Source organism: Chanodichthys erythropterus, chromosome 21, assembly GCF_024489055.1.
Source record: "Chanodichthys erythropterus isolate Z2021 chromosome 21, ASM2448905v1, whole genome shotgun sequence".
NCBI classification, from domain to species: domain Eukaryota; kingdom Metazoa; phylum Chordata; class Actinopteri; order Cypriniformes; family Xenocyprididae; genus Chanodichthys; species Chanodichthys erythropterus.
In genome coordinates, this window is record NC_090241.1 from 27,739,691 (window position 1) to 27,754,646 (window position 14,956).

Below are 14,956 nucleotides of genomic sequence, written 5' to 3' on the forward strand. Positions count from 1 at the left end.
TTCCAATCATTAATTTCTCCCTTGCTATCCTATAATTTTGACTGATAGTTATTTAGACAGGAGACATTTTTGTCTAACAAGTTGGTCATAGCAGCAACTTTTTGCCCACACTTGAGACTTTAAAAAAAGAAATTACTTATCATATATTAGTAGCAGATACAGAACAATCATCAACTGTCCAAGCAATTTTTGCAATATGATCCGCAAGGCCACTGCTGGGTGACAGTGATTGGACCATGGCCTGAGTGTGAAAGTTTTCTGTGAGTCAGGACTGTGATTATCTTTATTTTTAGGGGTGTTCTGGCATCATAACTGGCCAAGGCTGCTGTACTTACTGTTGGAAACATTTCAGGGCTACACAGATCCTATTTTAGAGGACATTCAATACCTGACTGTTTTTCCAATGACTTCTGGGAAAGACTCTTTGAATTTATAGAGATTTTCAGCTTCTTATTTAAAACAGGCCGAACTCTGATGCAATTTCTCACTGAAATTTAAATAAATTATCAAGCACATCTCTTAAAGGGACAGTCCACCCCAAAAATTAAAGCTCTTTCATTATTTACTCATCCTTTCTTTTGTCTGTGAAACAAAAGATGTTTTGAAAAATGTTCACACTGCTCTTTTCTGTACAATGAAAGGTAAATTGGAACCAGGGGCTGTCAAACTCCAAAAAAGGACAAAAAAAGCATAATAATTTTTTTTCTATATTACATATTGACTATATTTTGAAGACATATGATTGTGTGAGGAATGGATGAAATTAAGATGTTCACAAAAATCTTTTTTTTTTTTTTTTTTTTTTTTTTTTACAGTTGTGATCACAATTCACTTGTATAGAATGTATAGAAAACAGCAGCTTGGACATACAAGTCATACGGATTTCAAATGACATGCGGGTGAGTAAATTATGACAAAATGTTAGGTAAATTATTATTAATTTGCATATGGATATTAAATTATTTAAATGATTAAATAATTAATAGTTGGATCCTTAATGTTTCTGTATTACTATTTTAGCTCAATACTACAATGTGTGCTAGAAGAACTATGTTAATAATAAATCTCAGACATTAATAATGCCAAATAAATTTTGAAAGCAGGAGTCTTTTGAAATTGAGGTCTTGAATGGGTCCGTTAACCAGTATTTACTCTTCACCCATCATGCACTCTTCATTAAAATACTCATCCCTCTGTCTCTATGGTAACACAATTCTCTGAGATGCTGCTTAGAGAGTGTGAGATGGAGTGTGTTTGTATATGTGTATTTCTTTGTGTGTGTGTGTTAATTGTACTTGTGCTCATGTTCTGAATGTCTGTGACAGATTATCACAGATGGAACATGTTGGACGTCACCTTAAGCAAGCCTGAAGCATTTCCTTTACCATAACACTCACTCTTGGCTGTTTCAATGAATAATTCATCACAGACAGGTGAGACTTGCCCTTCTCTTCATCTCTTCAGCCCTTCTTTTCTTTGAGCTGTGAATACAAGACAAGAAGTTCTCATTGGGGTTTCATGTATTCAGGGAAACCTCACGTTGGTTACATTTAGTTATGATACCCTTTATGTGGCAGTCATGTATGAACTGATGATCGATGGTGTCTTTACAAGGTAAAGCCGTAATGACAGAAAAAAATATCATGCCCACATTTAAACATTCAGCTATGAATAAACCAATGCTTATCCTTAATGTCCATTGGCCACATCAGTGGGTAGTCAGCACATTAAAACCATAAAAGCACTTAGTAATGGGAATAATTGAAAGTCTGCAAGCTGTGCTAAGCAATAACAGCTTTTGTATGTGTGTTTGTGTGTGTGGGGTCTGTAGTGTGGCAAAGCTCGTTTTGTTCAGTGTGACCAGTCTTAACAAGCATGGCAGACCCTGATGGACACTACAATCTCATAAACATGGTTTAGCAGAGGTCAAAACTCAAAAGAATTCACATATTTGAAAGGATCAGAAACAGCTGTTGAAAACAAAAATGAAAATAGGCACATTTCTGAAATAATATTCCCTCATATTGTTTATCAGGAGCTATTTGGTCAGTTATTTGGTTTTTACGTGCACTTATGCAAATTTTATGGGTAATTCTCACATGTAAATTTGTATAAATTTGCTTTATGGTTTGTCCAGATTATTCTAAATAAAGGAGCATATGTGGTTAGTTATTAGCATAATTCACACCCAAACCCTTATCTCCATATAAGGAATTTACGCACTACCATTCCTGCCATTCATCGCTGCAAACATATCCTTACGCTATTCAAAGATGTGCTCTTGTGCCACTTTTCCACCATCGGGTCAAACCATTCTCATTGCTTAACCGTTCCATTCTGTGCCAATCTGAAGAACCCCCTTGGTAACGCTGAAGTTTACAGACTGTATAAGATGTAAATAGCGACCCCTGTTATGGAGGATGATCAGATATTTCTTTTAATTTTACTATTATTATTAAATTGTGTTATTTTGCTTAAATAGCATGCTTGGACAGCTACAGAGAAACTGACTGCCAGGCAACAGTCAAATGACCAATCCTGACTGGTGACGTCTACCAGCATGGTAGAATGAATTCCGGGCCGAGAACGGTTTGTAATCATGCTGTGCTGAACCAAGTTCAAGTGGAAATATATCTGAAACCATTTCCTTACCATTCTTAGAACCATTTGGCCCGATGGTGGAAAAGTGGCTTTGCTTGTGTGGAAAAAAACTTTGTGTAAAGCCAAGTAGGCAATCCTCAATTGAAACAAAATAAACACTTTTTAATATAGGGCTAGAATGTACGGGATTGTGTTTTAGTCATTAGTGAGCTTTTTTTATGCAGATTCTGTCCCGAATAGAGTTATAACGCACATCATTTTTGTCACTCTATAATAAGTTAGACATTGTAGGGTCACTTAATTGTTCCATTTGTTTTTGTGCTAATGAAATGAGTAAATGCATGCTCACATTTAGTTTAGAATGATCTACAGTAACCATCATCTTCACACAGCGCACATAATACCTCTGCACTTACTCCTTCTCTCAACATGGAGAGCGGTGTCAGTCAATGAATGTTTTACTTGGAAAAAAAAAAACGTAATCTGATTACGTAACTATTGTTGTTGTTGTTTTGTAACTGTTGATATTTTTAGTTATTGAATTCAGCAGGTCAGTTTTTTTTTTCCCCCATGGATGAAAGATTACAAAGATTTGCCATTTTATATTGTCAAACTATCCAAAGTCATTTTCCACAAGCTGTTATAATGCTGCTTTATGTTCAGAATGTGCTTTGCTGCTGTGGATAAAATCGTGTTAACTGGTCCCAGTTGGGTCACAGGCATTAACACATGCAGGTGCACATATGTTCAATACCAGCCATCGGCACAGACCTGTCAACTCCCTCTCAGGCTGAGGTTTAAACCTTCTGGTGCTGCATTAATATTGAAAGGACCCCCCTCTGCAGTTGGTCACATGCTAAACTCCTCAGATATAAAGCCAAAGGGCGAGATGCCCCACTGCCCAATCAATCCCCTCACACTTTCCCGTATAGTGCAGATTAGGGCACCAAGGCTGATGTGGTGGCTGTGGCTCCATCACGACAGCAGGGTAGTTTTCCTCTGAGGAGCAATCAGTCATCTGCCATCAGCTGGGCTCAAATTGTCAAAAATCTCAGTGAAATAATCTGAGCTAAAATAAAAACAAATATATCACAGGATTATATTTTAGGTTCACTGCAATTAGCTGTTTATGAACTGTTATCTATAGTAGTGGCGACCGCCATCCATTATTGTCCCTATACTTTATGTTGTTGGTAATGTTACAAAACTTGGTAACACTCTATTTTAAGGTGATGAAGTTCCTAATAACTAATAAGTTCCTCATATAGTAATAACGTATTATAGTAAATTTTGTATAAATTATGCACCTTAAAATAAAGTGTAACCAACTTTTACTAGGAAGTTTTTTGCAGATCTCGAACAACCATTTATATTGCTTTCACACACTTTGCCACTTATTTGCTAAATTGATTGATCGATCAACAAGTGTAGTTGTCTCAGCTCCATTTAACACATTTTATTCACCACAATTTTTTATATCCATTTGCATGCAGATTTTTTAAGCCAACACAGAAAATCTGGGGAAAATATCTGCCTGTTCCATATGGTTTTGACTGTAAACTATGTATGAAATTAAGCCTTTAATTATAACATTGATTGTGTTTACAAGTATCAAGAATCAGCTCATTATGAAAACCTGTCAACATAAGTCAAAATTAATTTTGAAATTGACATGGTTTTTCTCTGGTTTTGACATAAAAACAAACACATATGCACACAAGATGTGCACATGTTGAATAAAGCCATCTGAATGTCTGTAAAGGAGAGTGATTTTGGGGAAGTGGACAACAATCCGGAAATGGATTTAAACTATTTATGGCTTTTACCTGATAAAAAAAAGTTTAAGATGTTTACATGACCTTATGTTGTTGGGATATTAAGCATAATCGGTATAAGATCATACATGTAAACACACTCATTGAAATGTTGGGAGGATGTTCCTACTTTTAAGATCCCACATCTGTGCTTTGTTTCTCAACCATCCATGTCGCAGATGGTCAGATGGCTGTATTCCTGGCCAGACAAATGTTTCATAACACCTTTTTTAGGCTATGGTATGTATAATGTATATTGCCATGCTGCTAATGGGGCAGAAGTCTGCTATGACGCTAGTGAGGGCTAATGGGAGTTGACAGCAGAGAGCTGCCTGATGTCCTCAGTGGCCAAGAGCAGTCGGCTCACATTTACACTGATGACAGCTGATTAGAGGAGCACCAACCTCTGACTGACAGAGAAACATAGAGAAAGAGGGAGAGAGACATCGATAGTTCTTTGATTTCTTCATGAGTGACTCATTTTCATGTTGGAGAATCAGTTTTAATCAACACTTCGGCGCTGCATGTTCCTCTTTGCAGTTTGAAGTCGGTGGAAAAATAACCGCAAGCTACATAGTGCATGTGGAATGAGCACAAATATTTTTATTCATCTTTTTTTTCTTCTTTTTTTTTATCATGGTCTTTAAGCTCAAACTCAGTATTTGCACTTAATTACTTCAGGCTGTAAATGAATTAGTCTTAATCATGGCAGTTATTTCACTGAATTGTAATTATGGTGTCTTTTACAGATAAAAGCTTGTTTGATGTGGATAAAACAAACCTTACTTTACTCACAACCCTCTCTCATTTAACACACACACACACACACACACACACACACACACACACACACACACACACACACACACACACACACACACACACACACACACACACACACACACACACACACACACACACACACACACTTCTAAACGTCTTTTATCAGCTTCAGTTCATAGCCAGGTCCTATCAGTGTTTCATATTTCCCATAGTGCTATTTAAGACCTGACAGAATAAAATCCCCCAGGCCCTGAGCAGAGGTATCTGACATGCACACACACACACACACACACACACACACACACACACACACACACACACACACACATATATACATACACACAATAGTTAAAGAGGTATACGAAGGCTTTGCACTGCACAGACTAGAGCAAATGGCTCAGTGCCACGATCAAACAGAATAATTCTAAAGAAAGAAAATTAAGAACATACAGAGAATAGTTAAGATAGTCTTGTGTTTTTTGTTCCTGTACATGCTCATATAAGTTATCAGGAGAGTCTGAACTAAGGCTAAAAAAACATATTCAGGATTGGGGGGACCATATGCAATAACTTATTTAATATGGGCAAAAATCCTATTATCGAATGGGATACATCACCCTCAATGTCTGTGGTGATTATAGTATTGGTTTATAGCCCATCTTCATGGGTGATACAGGCACTATGAGAAGGAGGTGTCACTCAAAAATGGGCTACTGAATCCCTTCACAAAGGTTTCTTCTGAAAAGCCATTAGCATAGGATACATATGATGGTTACTTTAAATAATTTTGCCATTTATGATTATGTGATCCTAGGTGGCGCCTCTTCAAGATTCATTTTGAAACTTAATATTGAAACTTAATACTAATACACTATATTGCCAAAAGTATTGGGACACCCCTCCAAATTATTGAATTCAGGTGTTCCAATCACTTCCATGGCCACAGATGTATAAATTTGAGCTCCAAACTGCTTCTACAAACATTTGTGAAAGAATGGGTCGCTCTTAGGAGCTCAGTGAAGTAAAGTGTGGTACCGTGATATGTTGCCACCTGTGCAATAAGTCCATTCGTGAAATTTCCTCACTACTAAATATTCCACAGTCAACTGTTAGTGGTATTATAACAAAGTAGAAGCAATTGGGAATAACAGCAACTCAGCCACGAAGTGGTAGGCCACATAAAATGGGGCGGGGTCAGCGCATGCTGAGGCACACAGTATGCAGAAGTCATCAACTTTCTGCAAAGTTAATAGCTACAGACCTCAAAACTCTGTGTGGCCTTCAGATTAGCTCAAGAACAGTGCTTAGAGAGCTTCATGGAATGGGTTTCCATGGCCGAGCAGCTACATCGAAGCCTTACATTACTGAATGCAATGCAAAGCGTCGGATGCAGTGGTGTAAAGCACGCCGCCACTGGACTCTAGAGCAGTGTAGACATGTTCTCTTGAGTGATGAATCACGCTTCCCTGTCTGGCAATCTGATGGACAAGTCAAGTTTGGTGGTTGCCAGGAGAACGGTACTTGCCTGACTGCATTGTGCCAAGTGTAAAGTTATGGTGTGGGGTTGTTTTTCCGAGGTTGGGCTTGACCCTTTAGTTCCATTGAAAGGAACTCTTAATGTTTCAGCATACCAAGACATTTTGGACAATTTCATGCTCTCAACTTTGGCCCCTTCCTGTTCCAACACAACTGCGCACCAGTGCATAAAGCAAGGTCCATAAAGACATGGATGAGTGAGTTTGGTGTGGAGGAACTTGACTGGCCTGCACAGAGTCCTGACCTCAGCCCCATAGAACACCTTGGGGATGAATTAGAGTGGAGACTGCGAGCCAGGCCTTCTCATCCAACATCAGTGCCTGACCTCACAAATGCGCTTCTAAAAGAATGGTCAAAATTTCAATAAGCACACTCCTAAACCTTGTGGACAGCCTTTCTAGAAGAGTTGAAGCTGTTATAGCTGCAAAGGGTGGGCCAACTCTATATTAAACCCTATGGATTAAGAATGGGATGTCATTAAACTTTTGGCAATATAGTGTATTTCTCAAATATTTTTAATTTGTTTATTTTTAATAAACACAACTGGCAACACTTAAAGTGAAATGAGACGCAACAAGGCAATATTTGACCATGTGATCCTAGGTGGCCCATGCTCAAGATTCTTTTTGAAAATTGAGGTCATTATTTTTTAACTTTAACTCCAATTGCATTAATCTCATGCACTCAAGGACTATTAGTATATAATATATTTTTTTTTACTTATTTTAATGTTGTTTGTTTTGTTTTTATCAAGGACTAAATCCTAAATAAAGGCTAATTGAATAAATTTGGCAGTATTCTACTTTGTAGTTTTTCAGAACTTGAAACTATCTTGAAGGGATAATCCAGCCAAAAATTTAAATTCTATCATTTACTCACCCTCATGTCATTTCAAACCTGCATAGCTTTATTTAAAAAAGTTATTGCGAAGAATGTCTGGTATTCCAAACAACATTTGTAGCTAGTTGACTTCCATTGTATGGGAAAAAAAAAGTTTCTCAAAATATTCGTTTATGTTCCACAGAAGAAAGAAGGACACTCTTTTGGAATGCCATGAGGGTGAATAAATGATGACAGAATTTTCATTTTTGGCTGAACTATATCTTTAAATTTTAGTTTTTTTTTGCAGCATTATCAAGTTAACATTCCAATTCAGAGAGAGAGAGAGGCGAGTGTTTGAAGGTGAGTAGGAAGGTAAGACAAGCATGAACATTGAGAACGTGTGAAGCGAGAAATGCACCTCACGCATCAGCTAATGCCAAATTAAAGGTGTAAATTAAACTTCTAGCTGTAAAACACTGAAGAGCACTTTCTGCTTTGAGAGAACCATGTCAGTTTTGCAGCACAGTGCTTGAACTGAACTCTTAGTTGAGTTTTTGGTGTTCAGATATAAGAAAACCATTTTTGATCAAAGGAAAACAAATTCAAATTCTTTTTGACCTGTGGGAGGTGGATGGTATACCTAGTTTGAATTTGAATTTGTGATTGACATCTTGCTGTCTATCATAGCCTGACCTCCACACCTATTTTAATGAGCTCCATACCATGATGGTTATCACAAATAAAGACCATATGAGTGTATTCAGTCATACGCAGTCATGTTTAAAGAGATACTTCACCCATGTTATTTTAAACCTGTTTGACTGACTTTTTTCTTTTGAGCACAAAAGAAGATATATATTATACACACTACCATTCAAAAGTTTGGGATATATATATATATTATATACAGCTATGGAAAAAATTAAGAGACCACTTAACATTGATTTCTGAACTTGGAGTGGTCTCTTAATTTTTTCCATAGCTGTATATATATATATATATTATACACACTACCATTCAAAAGTTTGGGATTGGTCAAATCTGTAATGTTTTTGCATTTCTTAGGTTCACCAAGGCTGCATTTATTTGATCAAAAATACAATAACAACTGTTATTACTGATTAAAATAAATGTTTTCTGTTTTAATATATTTAAAAATTTTAATTTATTCCTGTGATGGAATCATTGTCTTCAGTGTCACATGATCATTCAGAAATCATTCTAATATGCTGATTTGGTGCTCAAGAAACATTTCTTATTATTGTCAATGTTGAAACAGTTGCTTATTTGTGAAAACCATGATACTTTTTTTTATGATTCTTTGATGTTCAAAAGAACAGCTTTTATTTTATTTATTTATTTTTTTAATGTAACAGCATAACTGTCACTTTTGACAAATTACCTTGTATTTTAAAATAATATTACTGACCCTCAACTTTTTAATGGTAGTATTAAACATTGACTATGAATTGTTATATTAGTGGGCAGGATTTATGAACAATGATTAGTTTTGTGTGTGTTTATAATAACGTCACCTCATCAGTCAAATGCTCATCAGTGTAAAATGCCATGTCTCATTAGTACCTCATTTGTCTGATTGAAAATTAGCATGTCAAGTTGAGAGTGTTTCTCGCCCCCCCAGTAGCGTCTTACCTGTGCTTTATGCAAACACTGTCTTGTGACTCTGTGCTGGTGGACGTATTTAATTTAAGATGCAAACTCAGTTAAAATTAGAATGATCATTATAACTAAATATTTATGATTCAAAGTGGCATTGCTGCCAAGCTTCCCCCTACTTATCAGTGAGAGTAATGAGCAAGAGGTCACATGAGGTTACAGCGCTTGAACTTTTCAGCTCATGCAGCAGAAATGTTGCTCAGGTATGGAGGTTTTAATTGACTCATTTTGGAAAGAGGTCTCCAGGTTAACCATTCGAATCATTTTGTTCCTGCTGAATTTGCTTTTTTGAAGATTATATTATAATATGCCTTGTGAAAAGGACACACATACAATATGCATGCTAGTGCAGAGGTTACACATTTAATTGGAGGGTATGGTCTCTATATGTCTGGGGAAAGGTAAACATGCTTCATATTTTATTATATTGTTTCATAGCATATTATGTCGTTATTGATATATTTTTATCATTTTGTTACAGAAATCTAGAACTTAAAATCTTTTATATCTCATATATGAAATTTTAGCAGTAAACATTCTGATGGCTTCCATTGCTTTGGTTCTCTCAAAAAGGTGCTTTTGATTACATTTAAATTATTGTTAGTACTTACTTTTCAGTTCTTTTTAAATAATTCAAGAATACTTTTACAATACATGAACTTTCCAAGTATGTAAATTGTACTATAAATGGTTTCAGAGCTGATCAGACTATAAATGATGTCCTGGTAACATTTGAATTGATATATTGATATATATATTATTGATATATTTTATATTTAACATTTGGGGGGAAGATGGCAAAGCAGCTTCTTATTCAAAGTAAGGGGGATCAAGTTCAGCAGATTTAATCTGTAAGGGAAACAACCCAGTGTTATTTGGCTTTTAAACAAGAAATATTGCTGCTATAACATACATTTCTTTGACAGGCCTTGCAGTGAGGTTTATATAGATCCATAGCAGTGGAAAGTCAGGCTTGGGTTTTGTTACTTAAGGAGGTTAATGATGTGGAGCACACTGCAACCAATCACAAACATTCCTCAAGGATTAATAAAAGGGCAGCTGTGACATCACTGTAAGATCAGAGCCACATGTTGTGTTTTTTGGCGTTTAATCCGAACCACAGTGAGCTTGCACATGCACCAGATACCTCCTACTGCGCACTGACATCTGGGTAAGATATAGCATGTCTCTTGAAAACATACATCCTATTGGGAATTCCTGGAGCAGATGTGTGAATGTGTGGCTATGCTGGTTATCACATTAAATTACAATGTCATCTAACACTGCTGCCATTCTTATCTACTCACATTTTCTTTCAGGGATTGAGATGCTCCTACTTAAGTCACTTTAAAAGCTTTGACGCATGACATTTTATTTTGAATGTCACCCTTGTGCTGTGGATATCATGCTGATATTTACACATCAGTGTCATGCAAACTTGCTTCTTTGATTATACCTGAACATGCATTGAAGAACCAAGAGGGGAATGAGAGCATCTTTTTGTCTTCAAATATTGTATATTTGTTTACATGTCACCCCTGAAACATTTACGGTATTTATTTAGCATATGCTTTTATCCAAAGTGAGGTGCAAATGTGAAAAACACACACACACAAAAAAATCACATATGAGCAAACTACACAGAATAGTACACGGATAGATCAGAAGTAAAATTGCAGAAGAGAAGAAAAGAGAAATGCCCCCCCACCTCCCACCAAAAAAAGAAAAAAATATTAAATGCACAAATTGGATCAATTGGTCAAAGGAGTGCAAAGAAAATTGCATGACAACCTACTTTATTCTGAGCTTTTATGACATATATGACATGCTTATCCTTATGTCCACAACAGGAAGAAGGATTAACTGTTATTAATTCAGGGGGATTTAAACATGTTCAGATGTAGCTCAGTGATTCAGGGCTTTAGTTGCTCTTGCTGCCCTAAATCAAGGCAACTGTGCAAATGCGAGTATGTCAGCATCTCTGACCATAGACTACTGCACTGATGAGTCATTAAACAGCCTATTCATACATTTCTTAATTTTTCACAATTATTTTATCATGATTGCCACAAAAATATTAAACCTATAATGCCCCTTTTACAAGTAATATAAGTCTCTTGTGTCCCCAGAATGTGTCTGTGAATTTTCAGCTCAAAATACCACACAGATTTTGTGTGTGTCCCTTTAAATGCAAATGAGCTGCTGCTCCCGGCCCACTTTCCATAAGAGGGTGGAGCTTTAACAGCTTGCGCATCAGATGCTCAACAACAACAAAGCTGGAGAATCTCACGCAGCCAAAATGACAATTTTCATTAACTATGTTCAGCTTTACTTTGTTTAAACTGGAGTCGGACACTGATGGAGAGACTCAGGAAGAACTTTTAGAATGCAACTGGATGTTTCTGAACGGTTAGTGGATACATTTATGTAGTTGCTGTGGAGTGGATTCAATTCATCGACTAGCATGTGCCTTCATGATAATCTTTTGTGCAAATCCAGCATTGAATTGACCCTCGTTTGTGAACGTAAAATGACAGCATGGTAACGGCACTCTACTAAAACAACTCTTCCTCCTCTCTAAAGCAGCCCAACATGGCCTCACCCCTTTATTTAATGTTCTCGGGGGCAGGGTTTATGTAAATTTTAGCGTTAGTGATGTCACTAACCCGGGAAGAAGCTTATTGTAGTCTCTACCCGCTGTTTGTTGTAGTCCTTAAACAGCAAATTCTTTAAAATAAAATATCTTTGAACTTTGAGCATCGTAACTATGCAGATGTTCTTTATGCTCTAACAGCAACATTACACTCTGACTAAAGTTAAAAAAGTGAAATCAAAATTAAGTAGCACAACTGTTGAAATTGCTCCTTTTGTGTTACATGAGAGAAACAATGTCATATGGTTTTGGAATGACATGAAAGCAAATAAAAAGATAGTTGTAGCGTACATAGACAGTTCATACAAAGACAAGATAGTTCAACTCTTTTGTATCCAGCAGACTGCAATAATGTATCTTAAGGCTGCGGTGACCCACATCAGTAGTTCCTGCATTTTCCTCCTGCATTTCTCATTGTATTCATCTAATCCCAAGTGAATTAGATCTTGTAAGTCCAGTTCTTGGATCATTCTTTTTTCATCCCCTAAAAAGACCCACACAACCATATTTTTCTTGTTCTGAAACCATCACCTCCACTTCAGTTGAATCCTTCATGTCTTCAGCCCATTTCCTTGGTCACTAGAGCATTGAATTTTGTATATTCAGTACATAGTTCAGATTTGGAGCATGTCTCCGCAGCGTTCACCAGGCTAGTCATCCAAATAGGGGCCGTCTGTGGTTTTCTGGAGCGGCAAGTAAGAGTTTGAGGTGGGTTTTATTCAGCCAACTCTGACAGGATGATGGTTACACAACCTTGCTGGCCGCGGGTTGTGAGGAAAGAGGCTCTTTCAGACGGGGGGCCATTTGAAAATGAAACCATTGTTGTTATTCGTGGGACACCTCAGTTTGTAACAGCCATGATTAGATCCATATGTGACCACTACAGTTAAGCTTAGTTTCAGCCCTGGGAACAAGGAAACCTGGGGCACTCAGTCTGTTGTTACTGTATTTACTGTAAGAGATAGTAGGTCACTTATATCAAAAGCCAGCATGCAAACCACAGACAAAACATTATTAAAATATGACCGTTTTTCTGAGGTGACAAGGCGGAAACATGCATAAGCCTTTAGTTAAACTTTTTCTCTCTCTCTTTTAAAGCAACATTGTGTTAGTTGCATCAATTCAGGATCTGGAAAGGATCAAGCACAAGAGGACTATCATCTTTTAAGCTACTTGTTCCAAAGATTGACAGATTGATCTTTTAGGCAAAGCAGCCTGTCTTTCCATAACTCAAAACAGATTTGATAATGCTAGCCTGCTAAAAAGAATAGATTCATGATGGTTAATGCTGGTTTGGTGCTGTTAACCAACAAAACAAGCATGCTCTTTTTTTCTGGTAAGAACTCAACAAAAATAATGTTTGGAAAATAACAATTATTCAAAATTATTTGAAAAGTCTTTCTGTGGTAATGCTGCTGATTACCAATAAAATAATTTAGATTTTATTTTTAATAATTTTGAGTCATTTCAACAGTTTGTATGCAACAAAACATGCTTACGTTAATTAAATAAAATCAATTAACAATTTCATGAACAATTGAACAAGCATTCAGAACTAACTGGTTAAAATGTAAATTTCTAGTAGAAACACTGAGAAGGTAACAAACCATATCTGCTTTCATGAATATGCAAATGTAAATTAAATAGCCAGCATTGATGTTCAGTGAACTGCTTTGGAAACAGTGTTGCTGAACTAATCTAAACTGTTCGCAAAACACAACGGCTTAATTTGTTTTGAATCCAGCTGGAGATAAAAGCAGCAGCTATTATAGTTGTTTTCAGTTGTATGGAGGGATAGATTCAGAAGAGGTGTAGAATTTTATAGGAAGTCCACTGAAGTCTCTCCTTTGCTGTAGGTATATGACTTGCAGGCAAACACGGCTATCTCTTTCCCATTTAAATGCTAATGAACAGTAGGCTAGAGTCCTTAGAGTGGTGGCGGAGGCTGTGCATTTTTAATGTGTTATCTCAAAGGTAAAAGGTAGCAAATCCTGTGCCGTGACTGAGGGGAGAGTACATGATCAGTCATTACATGCACCAGAGCTGATCTGACCTGTGTGTGTGTGTGTGTTTGTGGTTGTGTGTGAGCTATCATGCTTATTGCTGCAGGCATGCCTTGAAAGAAATTAGGCAAAACAAAGCACAGACATTTATGAACATGATCAAGTGTGTTTGTGTATATAGTCTTTTTGTGTCCATGCATGAATCAACTCTATTAGCTGTAAAATAGGGTTTTGTGTGTGTTACTTTTATTTAATTTTAATAAGATATTTTAATTTAAAAGAGGTCCTATTATGCTTTTTTTTTTTTTTTTTTTTTTTTTTTACAACTATCTTTTGTATGTTATGTTGCTGATTGAGCATGAAAAATGTCTGCAAATTTCCAAAGCACGATGTTCACTCCCCGAAGCGCCTTGTAGTCTTGATTTTTTTCCCGGGAACATACACGTCGCAACATTCCTCATTATGGTAAGGGGCTTGGCATTTCCGAAGCACGCTTGAAGCGGTTGACCATTCACAGCACACTGGCCCAGCAGACCAATTAGAGCACATTTCATTTTTCGGAATGAGGGGCTTCAAAGAGACCGGAACATCTTGGTTACTGTCATAACCCTCGTTCCCTGATGGAGGGAATGAAGATGTTATGTCGACTGACATATGGGATCTCGATTGGGGCTCCCAAGTGAAGACCCCATTTGTCAGTCAACAATGTTAAAGTGATTGACAGAAAGGGAACTAAACATCTAAGCATCAGTTGCCAACTATGGTGGCAAATTCCATTGAATTGTGTTGGTGGACATATTTGGCTTTGTGAAATGCACCCCAGAACTTTACTGAGAGATTGGAAATAGAGGTGCTGCAACAATGTAAAATATGTAAAAAAAGTAGCTTAATGTTTTTTTGTTTGTTTGTTTGTTTGTTTGTTTTTTTGAACATTCAAGCATGAAAACCTATTCTAGTAGACCCCAAAACAAATTCAAGACTTTGTAAAAAGGCAAAATAGGACCTCTTTCAATATAACTGTATTTTTTTCCCCCACCAATCATTAGCATCGCATACTGTATAGTAGG